Source organism: Castanea sativa, chromosome 2, assembly GCF_040712315.1.
Source record: "Castanea sativa cultivar Marrone di Chiusa Pesio chromosome 2, ASM4071231v1".
NCBI classification, from domain to species: domain Eukaryota; kingdom Viridiplantae; phylum Streptophyta; class Magnoliopsida; order Fagales; family Fagaceae; genus Castanea; species Castanea sativa.
The window spans coordinates 43,138,835-43,151,518 of NC_134014.1; positions in this window are offsets into that span (position 1 = coordinate 43,138,835).

The following is a 12,684-nucleotide window of genomic DNA, read 5'->3' on the forward strand; positions in this document are numbered from 1 at the left end:
GTTAGAAATTCTTTGTTCTTCGTGTTCTTCGTGTGTTCTTCGTGTTCTTCGTGTTCTTCGTGTTCTTCGTGTGTTCTTCGTGTTTGAAGGTTTGTGGTGGAAATTCTTCGGTGCTTTAGAGGCTTGATTCCGTAGAGCTTCGTTGATTTATGGTTTGTTGAGGTTTCTGGAGGCTTTTGAGCTTGATTCCAGTGAACTTTGAGATTTAGGAATATGATTTGGATGATTCCTCTTTGATTGTTCTTCGTATTTGAAGGTTTGTAGTGGAAGTTCTTCGGGGCTTTGGAGGCTTGAATTCGTAGAGCTTCACCAATTTGTGGTTTGTTGAGGTTTCTGGAGGCTTTTGAGCTTGATTCCAAGTGACTTTGAGATCCGGACGAGTAGTTTGGATGATTTTGCTTCGAATGTTGTTTGTATTCGAGGTTGAAGTTCTTGAAGTTCTTAGAGGCTTCGGGGTTTGATTCCCAAGCAGCTTCGGATTTCGAACTCAAGATCTCCTCTTCCTTCTCTCTCGTCTTGTCTATGTCCTCGTCTCCGTCCGTGTGTTGTCTCCCGTCCGTGTGTTGTCTCCTCGTCCTGTGTGTTGTCTCCCGTCCGTGTGTTGTCTCCCCGTCCGTCCTCCTAAATGTCTTAGGAAGGCTTCTATTTATAGGAGTTTAGGGGTAGGTGCAGCCGACACGTGGCGGAGTTTGATTGGTCCGCTTATGTCATCGCTTACACGTGCCGAGTGCTTGTGTCACCGCTTACACGTGCGAGCTGCCTGTGTCATCGCTTACATGTGCCGAGTGCTTGTGTCACCGCTTACACGTGCGAGGTCGCCCGTGTCATCGCTTACATGTGCGGAGTTGCTCGTGTCATTGCTTACACCTCGCCGATGCAGCTTTCATGCCTTTATTTCAATGACACTTGGCAAATTTCTATTGGTTTCGAATAAGCGATGGCAAAACCTAGCGGCGGTGACGTGGCGCTTTTGTAATTGGTTGTATTTTGTGAACTTGGTAGTATGATGTGTCAGCTTGTGATAGGTCGGGAATTTTCCCTCTACAAATGCCCCCTCGAGACTCGTTCGTGCAATACGCTTTTGAGTGTGGTGAGCGAATGAGTCTTGAAAAATGGATTTTTATGCTTGACTCTTCTAGTGAAATAGCCGATGGTGGTGGAGCTTTTAGCAGGGATGAAGTATTTGCAGAAGAGTAGACCCACCCATATGAAAGGTTTTGATGAGACCGAGAAGTGTCTCGCCCGTATTTGAATGTACTCGTGTGACCGAGCTTCGAGCAAAGGTTAAGTCAAAGTAATTTCGAAGAGTATTCAATGGTACTTGGAATGGGTTGGTGGGGCTGAAAGTTATTTGCAAGAAGTTGGATGTACTTGCAAGATTGAAACATTTCGGTAGATGTTAAGCTGAGGTAATTTCAGAAGAGTATTTTGGATTGTTGGTGGCGATCACAGGGTGTCAAGATGGAGAAGAGGTGAGAATGTTGGCATACAAAGCATGCGAGCTCGGAGCTAGCCTCTTATTTTTAAGGATTTCGGTGAAGTTATATCTCGAAGGGTATACTTCGGATTACGAGAGAACATGTGGGAGTGTGGTTGAATGTGCTTGTGTAATCACATCACTCTTGTTAAGTTGAGGTAATTTCGGAAGAGTATTTTGGGCATGTTGTTGTTGATGGTGAAAGAAGATGGTGATGAAGCGAAGTGAATGGGTGAGACATACGACACCATGGCCCCGACCCCCGCATGTTGGGGACTCGGAGTAGATGTCTTCGGGACGTACACCTTCGGATGTGGGACTCGTCGCATGCCGAATGATGTCCGCGCAAGTCGTTGAATGCGCCCGTGTAATCGGACCATACTAACGGACATTAAGTTGAAGTAATTTCAGAAGTATATTTTCTCGAAATTCTTCAAGCTGATCTTAAGTTGGAGTAATTCCGTAAAAGTGTGTTTTGTGGTACCAAGAACGATGACCTTTGGACCCCATGATGGCGGAAACATGGGACGAGGCTTTGGTAACCCTTCACCGACACCAAAGGCTAATTTTCGATGAGCCGGTACCTTGGAGGTCATCACAAGTGTTGGATGGGAGACAATTTGTAGGATACCCCAACACTTCTTACCATCTTCACTTGATGCAACTTTATTGGGAAAGCATAACAAATGAAAGATGGAGCTAACTTGTGATCCCGGTTTTAGAAACCAGCAAGTCGTCCGTTTGTTCCGAACCACCGCTTCTATTGGGAGACCAAACAGCTTGAAGAGAGACTATGGAAGCTCGGTCTTAGGAACGGGTGTCTCGCCGGACTTGGATTTCCTGGTGAACCAAATCCAAGAAAGCATGGAACAACGATGCCGACCTTGTTATGAATAACTCTATGAACAAACGTGGTCATTATGCGAGGAAACAAAATTTGTTTGAATCCTAAAACAATGATGATGTTGTGAGAAGGGTTGCTTACCGAACCATGAAGTGGGTTGATTTCAAACTGATCATGAAGTGATCTTGGTTGCTCGGTATTGAGAATGACGAGACCATAGTGAGAACTCGGCCGTGAGAAGGAGGATTTGAAAATTTGAAAGAAGCAAATTTTCATTTCATAACTCAGTGTATGTGTTTTTTTTTCTTGATGGACTTAGCGAATCCGGCCCTTCTATTTATAGCGAGGAGATGAAGAATGGTAGCTGGGTAGTTAAGAATGGCGGATGAGACTTCTCGGTCGGAACGGTGGGTGAGAGTGGTTGGCGCCGAATGGGAACGTTAGGCCGGAGACCGGTAGGCACCGACGAAAATAATAGGTTGAAGCAGTGACCCAATGTAATTTCCAATTCCGAGACATACTTGTGACAGAGTTCGTCTGTTTCTGAAAGTGGGAGCCTCGATCAAGTCTAGAGGATAATTTTGAGGAATCCGGACCAAATGGATGGATCTCAAATTATGATCTTGAGAGTTTAAATTTTGGATACCTCTAGTACTTTGGAGAAGCGGATGTAGTCTCTAAGTCCAAGACAAATACCTTGATTTCAAAATTAAAATCTTTGCGATAACTTGATAGGACAAGTTTTGCTTGAACATCTTGATTTTCTACGAGTTTACATCAAAGCCAATAGCCGTAGAATCACACTTTTGAGCAATTTTTGGATTCTCAAATGAATAAATAGAACCAAAAATTGGAAAGCACACGAAAAATCGAGCAAGACAGTCAATCTTAAAAATTTTGACTTTTGGTCAAAATTTGTGCAAAAGTCAAATTTTTTTTAGAAATTGGATTGTTGTGCAATTTTCGAGCTTCGGTTGAAGAAACAGTGCCCCAAAATTGGAAAGTACGTGAAAAATTGAGTGGGACAGTCCATTTTGAAAATTTTGACTTTTTTTTTTTTTTTGGTCAAAGTCTTAATTTGTCAATTTTTTTTTTTTTTTTTTTTTTTTTTTTCAAAGGCGGTCCGATCCGGGTCGAACCGGGTCAAGCGGATTGAACAGCCGAGGATGACGTCATCCGTGACGTCATCGACGAGGAGCGCGTGTCACGCGTGGCGCGTGCAAGCGCGTGAGGGAGCGCGGCGCGTGGAAGCGCGTGAGGTCATTCAACGGCGCGTGGGAAGCGCGTGCAACTGACGCCGGGATGGCCGGACATTCGGCGGCGCGTGGAGGCGCGTGGCTCATCGTTTGGGCTTGAAATTTTCAAATGTTGCGATTACAAGGCCGTAAGACTGCTATATGGTATGGTCGGCTTTTGTGAAATTGTGCATAGATTTGCTCGGCTTTGAATGAGAAACCCGCGGGTCACCGAGAATTTGTGGCGGCGCGGTGGGCGCGTGGCCGGGTATCCGGGCCTCGTAACTTTCAGTTTGGCGGATCGAAGGCTGTAGAAGACTCCTGTGGTGTCAGATTTGTGAAATAAGTTCTGGATTTTCACCAACTTGGACGAGAAAGTCGTGGGTCTTTGTTGGACTTACAGCTTTCTTCTTCTCTGGTCTTATTTCGTGGTGGCCGCCTTGACAGGATGCAGGAATTCTGGTGGCCTCCCTGACAGGATGAAGACATTATGGAGGCTGCCGAATGTTGATTCTTTGGGTCATCTTTGTCAGAGAACTTTGAAAATTTGGAAGAGAAGCAGCATTGTTGGACTTCTACTCTTTTTTTTTTTTGTCTCATTTCAGAAATTTTTCTATATAAAGCCATACGGGCATAAATAAATTTATTCAAAGTGTAATCTTCTGAATAAAATTGTATAGATCTTTTTTTTTTTTTTTTTTTTTTTTAGGGACTCATGATGCTTTATTTCAAGGATGCAAGAACCACCTTCGCCTTCACTTTCTTCTCCAGCTTTTAAGATTTTTTTTTTTTTTTGTTTTTGTTTAGCCATGCAATGAGATTTTCTTCGACTTTGCTTTTTTTGTTGTTGCTTGTTTTTGTTTTGCAGGCTTTTCCTTGATCTTTGGGTTTTGATATCAAACTTCACGCTGACGTTCTTATAGAAGTGTTCGCCTTCATTTGGTGACTTTGTATTTCATTCATAGCAACGTTGCAAGAACGTATGCCTTCATGTTGTTACATTCTTTTCTTGCATCAACAATCTTTTAGTGATATTCGTCTTTGCAACGACGTTTCCATAAGGATATTCAGCTAGACAATAATGCTATCGCCCATAAAGCTACGTCAACACTTCATTTGCACAGAAGTCATGCCAACATTCATCTTTGCCATGAAGCTACGTCAACACTTCATTTGCACAGAAGCTATACCAACATTCATCTTTGCCATGAAGTCGTGTCAACACTCCATTTGCACAGAAGCTATGCCAACATTCATTTTTGCCATGAAGCTACGTCAACACTTCATTTGCACAGAAGCTATGCCAACATTCATCTTTGCCATGAAGCTACGTCAACACTCCATTTGCACAGAAGCTATGCCAACATTCATTTTTGCCATGAAGCTACGTCAACACTTCATTTGCACAGAAGCTATGCCAACATTCATCTTTGCCATACGAAGCTACGTCAACACTTCATTTTACGAAGCTATGCCAACATTCATTTTTGCCATGAAGCTACGTCAACACTTCATTTGCACAGAAGCTATGCCAACATTCATCTTTGCCATGAAGCTACGTCAACACTTCATTTGCACAGAAGCTATGCCAACATTCATCTTTGCCATGAAATCGTGTCAACACTCTATTTGCACAGAAGCTATACTAACATTGGCCTTTATAATGAAGCTTGAAGTTTCAAGAAGCTCCCATCAAGACTTTGAGGATGCAAAGAGATGCCAATAAAACCTTGAAGATGTGAGAAGAATGCCGCCATGATTTTGACATTGCACGAACATGCCCTTAGAGGAGAGATGATGCAACATCAACTTCAGATGTTGGAGGAAGGTGACGTTGTCCAGATTTTAGAGACATGATGTGAAACAACACCACTCAGAAGGGAGATGATGTGGTTCAAATTTCAGAGTTGTGAAGTGGCACATCCTAGAAGAGAGACAACATAGCCTAGACTTGAAAGGTACCAAAAAGATGCCCCCAGGAGATAAGTGATGCAAAGTATACTTCAGAGACGTGGGAATATGTCCACAAAAGATGAGCAATGCCATGCAGACTCCATTCCTTGCAACAGAGGTTGAAGATTTTATTTTACTCCACAACCGAGAATCAAGTTATCATTATTTCAAGGAAAGCTACGTAACACCAATTCTTTGCAGCTATCACTTTCTACCACAATGATCTTTGAACATCATATAGTGAGCAATTGATTGATCTTAAGCGACGCCTTGCCAATCAAAGGGTTCTTGAAAGCATGTTGACGACCTTTGGACAAACTCTTCAAGCTAGACTGACAATCCTTCTTCTTTTTATGTGACTGAACTTAGCGAAAAGTACTAAGCTGCCTACGTACCCTGGAGAGGGATCAAGTCATTTACGTAGTTCAACAAAAATTTTTTTTTTGTTTTTCTTTTGCTTTGTTTTTGATGATTTTTTTTTTCTTTTGTTTTGTTTTTGATGATTTTTTTTTTCTTTTGTTTTGTTTTTGATGATTTTTTTGTTTCTTTTTTTTGTTTTTTTTTTGTTTTTTTTTTTTTACAAAAAGGAAGGGCTCACGTGTGTAATCCTTGCCCTACACCCCACGGCATTTCATGGGTACCAATTATGCAATAGTGGGTATCACCTCTAATCGAACCCGAGACCTTGGCCTCAAGGGTGACATGGGCATCCAACCACTACGCCACACTCACAAGTGGTGACATAGAGTGGGATTAATTTCTCCTTATTTGTGCACTTTCAAAGGTAATGGAAAAAACATCATGTACTCTTGTAGTGCTGCAGTGGGTAGTTTAGACTCTTACTGAGGAGCAATTCTTGATTTTCAAGCATAGAAGCGTTTGAGGAACTTCCCATTGATGGGGCCGATCCTTACACCTTCCTGGTCGATCAACTTGTAAGCTCCATTAGTGTTTGCCCCCTGCCAGAGAGTTGGAAGTACATCACAAGCAATGGTCACATGGTTTGACCCGACAACTTCATCAAGGTCTAAATCAATCTTGTTTTCTTTGGCAAGCTTCATGATTTGTTCTTTGAAGACGAAGCATTTTTGAATTGGGTGGCCAATGATGCGATGATATTTGCAGTAGTTAGGGTCATTAACTTTCCCTATGTCTTCTGATCGCTTGCATTCTGGCAATTCAACCAAACTCGTAATTGCAATAGTTGTTCTAAGATGTTTGGCACATCTTCATCGGGGGAACGGATATGATTTTTGCTCACGTTCCTTAAAGGTCAGACGACGCACTTCGTACTTTTGCCATCCTCCAAGTTTTTTTTCATTTGTCTTTGCTCCTCTCCTTGGAACCTTAACTATGGTAGTGTTAACAAGCTATTGGGTCTTTGAGATTGCCTTTTGCATTCCCGTCATTCATCTTTACTTCCTTTCTGCTTTCCTCAGGTATGGGAGGTTTCATATTTTCATGGCAACAAATACTCAATTCCATGTCGTGCGCACGAGTTGCCAATTCTTCGAATGTTCGGGGTTTTACCCCTTGTAGGATGTACAGAAGTCCCCAATGCATGCCTTGGATGCACATTTCTACAAAGATATTTCGAAAGTCTATCCTTGGCGCTCTGAGCTCAAAGAACGCCACCGACTCGATGTAGTCAACAACGGGTTCATCTTTCCACCGCTTAGTATTGGTAAGCTCCATCATGCTTACCGGTGCGGCGCGTGCCGTAAAACCGGTTAAGGAACTCCCTTTCCAACCGATCCCAACTATCAATCGACTCGTGTTCCAAGTCCGTATACCAATCAAAGGCGTTTCCTTTCGCTGAACGAACAAACCGCTTTACAAAGAGGCCTCCTTGAGTCCCCGCGTTCTCGCTGTGTTTCTACAAAATGAGCAATGTGTTGCTTAGGGTTTCCCTTGCCATCGAATTGCAAGAACTTGGGGGGTTGATACCCATTTGGCATTCTCATATTGTCAATGCGCTTCGTATAAGGTTTTGAATACATGAGAGAATGTGTGGAAGAACCTCCATATTGTGCTCGTATGGTGTTCGTTATCATGTCCTGCAGCTGTTGGACAGATATCGAGGCCATTGAGGTGGATTGTTCTTGTCGGGAGTATTTTCAATTTCTTTCCCTTCATCATCCTTTGCAGGATGCGATTTTATGACCATGGCTTGATTCACCAAGATCTTGTACTTCGAGTTTGTTCATTAAAGTTGCAATTTGGAGGTCCTTATCTTCAAGTGCTTTTGTGAGAAGGACGACCCTTTGTTCCATTTCAGCCATCTTTTCTTCCATGGTAGAGGTGTTAGTCATCATGACCGACACAACTTCCACAAGATGATGGAGAAGGAAGTGAATTGAAGTGAGCACGTGAAATCTCATCTTTTGGGTTCCCTTTGATGAGAGAGAAATCGTGCGACCCGGCCTTCTTGTGGAGGAAGAAGGGGATTTGCCCCCATACTTCGAGGTGTTCCAAGATGGAGATGTCCTTGTTGATGACCTTGTTTCTTTTAAGAGGGTCTAAGGAGATGATTGTCCGGACCTTGGCTTCCTTGGTTGATTGAGATTGAAGCTTATTGTGAGCTTTAGATTGGCTACAATTGATCGCTCCAATGCAACTGTTGGTGGTAGCCGTACCAAGTTAAATTGAAGAAGCTATTGTTGAAGCTTGAATGTTCTTGCTAGAGGCCATTTGAAGTTGGTAGCGCGATGATGAAGATTTTTTTTTCTTTGAAGGAGAATGAGATGAGAGGCAGAGAGGTCCCACTGGGCGTGCCAGAATTTGTAGACGACTAAATTTCTTAGTTCGAAATAAATCAAACAAGTAAAATAGTTTCGCAAATACGAATTTGTATTGATAAATGTGTGGTACAATTCTCTGTAATTACAAAATAGTGATCCTCTGATTCGATCTCCTTGAAAGATTTATTGATTGGAATTGTGGTAATGTGATTTTGATTCGAACATAAGATATTCTTCAATTTGGCTGAGGAATGGATCGAAGATCTTTGAAACGGAATTACAATGAATCTCTGGCTATGAGCTTGTTAGAAATTCTTTGTTCTTCGTGTTCTTCGTGTGTTCTTCGTGTTCTTCGTGTTCTTCGTGTGTTCTTCGTGTTTGAAGGTTTGTGGTGGAAATTCTTCGGTGCTTTAGAGGCTTGATTCCGTAGAGCTTCGTTGATTTATGGTTTGTTGAGGTTTCTGGAGGCTTTTGAGCTTGATTCCAGTGAACTTTGAGATTTAGGAATATGATTTGGATGATTCCTCTTTGATTGTTCTTCGTATTTGAAGGTTTGTAGTGGAAGTTCTTCGGGGCTTTGGAGGCTTGAATTCGTAGAGCTTCACCAATTTGTGGTTTGTTGAGGTTTCTGGAGGCTTTTGAGCTTGATTCCAGTGGACTTTGAGATCTGGACGAGTAGTTTGGATGATTTTGCTTCGAATGTTGTTTGTATTCGAGGTTGAAGTTCTTGAAGTTCTTAGAGGCTTCGGGGTTTGATTCCGGCAGAGCTTCTGGATTTCTGAACTCAAGATCTCCTCTTCCTTCTCTCTGTCTTGTCTATGTCCTGTCTCCGTCTGTGTGTTGTCTCCTGTCTGTGTGTTGTCTCCTGTCTGTGTGTTGTCTCCTGTCTGTGTGTTGTCTCCTGTCTGTCCTCCTAAATGTCTTAGGAAGGCTTCTATTTATAGGAGTTTAGGGGTAGGTGAGCGACACGTGGCGGAGTTTGATTGGTCCGCTTATGTCATCGCTTACACGTGCTGAGTGCTTGTGTCACTGCTTACACGTGCGAGGCTGCCTGTGTCATCGCTTACATGCGCCGAGTGCTTGTGTCACCGCTTACACGTGCGAGGGCTGCCCGTGTCATCGCTTACATGTGCGGAGTTGCTTGTGTCATTGCTTACACTCGCCGATGCGCTTTCATGCCTTTATTTCAATGACACTTGGCAAATTTCTATTGGTTTCTGAATAGCGATGGCAAAACCTAGCAGCAGTACGTGGCGCTTTGTAATTGGTTGTATTTTGTGAACTTGGTAGTATGATGTGTCAGCTTGTGATAGGTCGGGAATTTTCCCTCTCTACAAAAATAAATTTTACTAATTGAATTAACTGAAACTCACTTCCAAACTTCTTTTATTTTGTGCCTTCTAAATTATCTTATAATCTCTATTAAACAACAAGTTTCTAAGGCATGTATGACAACTTCATTGATTTTTAGTCGAGCCTTTACACATTTTTGTTGTGGTATGGTATAATTGCCTTTTTTTGTTCTCCTTCCATATTATTCCTTTCTTCTCAACGAATCCTACTCCAAACCACAAACATAAATACACACGGCACACCCACACCCACACACACACAAAGAAGAAGAAGACAGAATCAAGGTATTGTTTGAAATTTAAGATATTCGGGAAGAAAACTAGCTAGGTAGATGAACAAATAAAGTGTTAGGAATTGGGATTCTATAGCTGACTTAAAAGTCCCTCTTCTGAATGGGAGAAAAATGAGAGAGAGAGAGAGAGAGAGATATATATATATATATATATATATATATATATTTTTTTTTTTTTTAATGTGGTGTGGGGATGACGATAATGACAGAGAAACAAAATCAGCATTCTCATAAGACCAAGGGGGTGTATCTATGACTACACGAGCTTGAGCATGAAAATTCATGATGGGACAAAGTGGTTGCTTATGGATAAAATTTGCGTTATTGAATCACAGTTCATTGTCTATAAAATTGTCAACAGCCCACAGAGTAGGCCAATGGAATTTGGTCCCTAAAGTTACTGAATTCGAACGCGCAATTAGGAACTGTTATTAATCTATACTCAGAAAAGCCTATAAAAATAAAAATAAAATAAAAAAAATAAAAAAAGTACTATCCATAAAGGCATAATTCATCAGGTTTATCTCATTCTCATTACATAAAAGATATTTGTGAATCCATAACTTTAATTATAAAAGAATAATTAGGATTTAAGTGATAATTACCAAGACATCAATCGGTTTTTGGTGTAAGCGGAGATTGAAATCTAGATCTCTTATTCAATCTTTAAAAATTTTACCAATTGAGTTAACTAAAACCAACAAAATAAGTTGTATTTAATAAGTCATTTTTATATATGAGTCCGGTTAATATATGTCCTTAAGGCATATATTAATCATCAATTTTTGAAAACATTTTATGAAGAATTAAAAAAATTGTCAAAAAAGTTGGTAACTTTTTTATTTTTCAATAAAAATTTTCTTAAAATAGTTTACTACTAATGTATGACTTAAAGACACACCTTAGTAAAGCCCTTTATATATTTGTATTAGGGCACAACTTTCAACTCAACAGTCAACTTATTTAATATTAGTCAAATTCATGATTCTTATATCTTGATTAAATGAACCGCTATCAAGGAAGTGTCAAGAACCTTGCTTCAATTGATCAAGCCACAATCAAGAGTCTAATGAAACCAATGCTTCGATCAATCTAATATTGATTGAATGAGAGTCGAAGTCTGCATTTTCTTCTTCTGTTAATACATAACTCATTACCGACTCTATCGAGAATGATTAGAATTCATGGAAAATTTTCAACTTAAAAAACCTAACATTTTGAAGTAGAAATTTTCAATGTCTTGCAGACTTTGGAGACTTCATTTGCCACTAATGTGATTGAACACAAAATTGTAAGGAACATTGGGTTTTGTCTTATTCATCTATTGAAACATTTTAATTTTAATTTTTTTTAATATCGAACATCTGTTGAAAGATTTATAAAATAATTTTTTCCTACCTAAAGTCTAATGATGACTATCAAAATACAGATATTTTTCCCATAAAAAGAAAGTATATTTTTTTGCCCCTTTCTTTTGTATTGGTATAGAGTATATATAGACGTAAAGTACACCCATAGGACAATGTCAGAAACTACGCTTTTGTCGTTATATTATTTATCAATTTGCTTGAATATGTTAACGGTAAAACGCAAGTCAAGCAAACTGTTATGCATGCTGACCGACATAGCTGTCGATCTGCGTAGTCCGAAAGAAATGGAGAAAAAAAAAAAAAGAATAATAGGGACAAAATACAAAGAGCTCCTTTTCTTCACCAACTCTCTGACCATTGGATTCTGCCCAATCCTACCGTTAGCTTTGTATATGTACCAAGAAACTAGTATTAGGAGGCCCCACTAAAATGATTTCAACTTAGACCAATTTGATTTGGATTAATTAGTTTTAAGAATGTGATATTAGCATAATCTTGTTGTTAATGTGTCTTGGTAAATGAGTCTGCACCGACAAATCGTTCCAACCTTATTAGTTGATAAGATCATGATTATGAGTTATGAGATTAGGTATAATTAGGAAGAGAAAAAAGAGAGAGTGGGTGAGAGAGAGAACCAATATGAATTGAATTACGATTGCTAGCAATGAGAGTTCAAACTTTGCAAAGAGCTAAAAACAATTCAACCAACTTTAATTTTAACCCCACAGTCTTTTTTTTTTGTTGTTGTTGTCTTTTTGTCTTTTTGGAGAGGTAAAAAGGCATTCACCTGTGTAAATAAAGATTAAAGGCAGCTGCATGCTTCTTGTGGTAAAATGTAGAATTTGTACAAGTCTGGCTATTTAAGTGTTTCCTTCTAATGATGCCTAGAGCGGGGCAATAAAAATTCTACTTGAATTCTTCCTTGACTAGAAAGTGCAAAAGATAGTGGAAAAAAACCGAGAAAGAGTCATTTACTTGAGAAAGAGTCATTTACTTGTGTGGACAAAAAAGACTTACTTGTGGTATACTGTAGAGAACTTGCGTCTTGTACACTGATCTTGATATGATATGGTTATTTATGTAGTAAATATCAGACACTTGGTTGTATTGTATTGAGTCTGATGCATAAAACACTGAACTTAAGTCTTGTCTTTTAAAAAATGCCTTCAACAGCTGTGCAATCAAAATTTTATTTGAGTCCTTCCCTTGACTAGAATGCAAGATAAACAGATACAAATGGTTATTAGATTGGCGCCTAATTAGCATTAGGAACTAATGATCTTACCCTTCACTTTTTTTTTCAATGAAAAGAAATGGTCAAATTCTACAATTTTTGGTCTATTGTACCTGTAGCAAATGTCATTAGACTTGAAGTGCATTGCCCTTAGGCACGAACATAAAAGCAAGAAATATAATTGC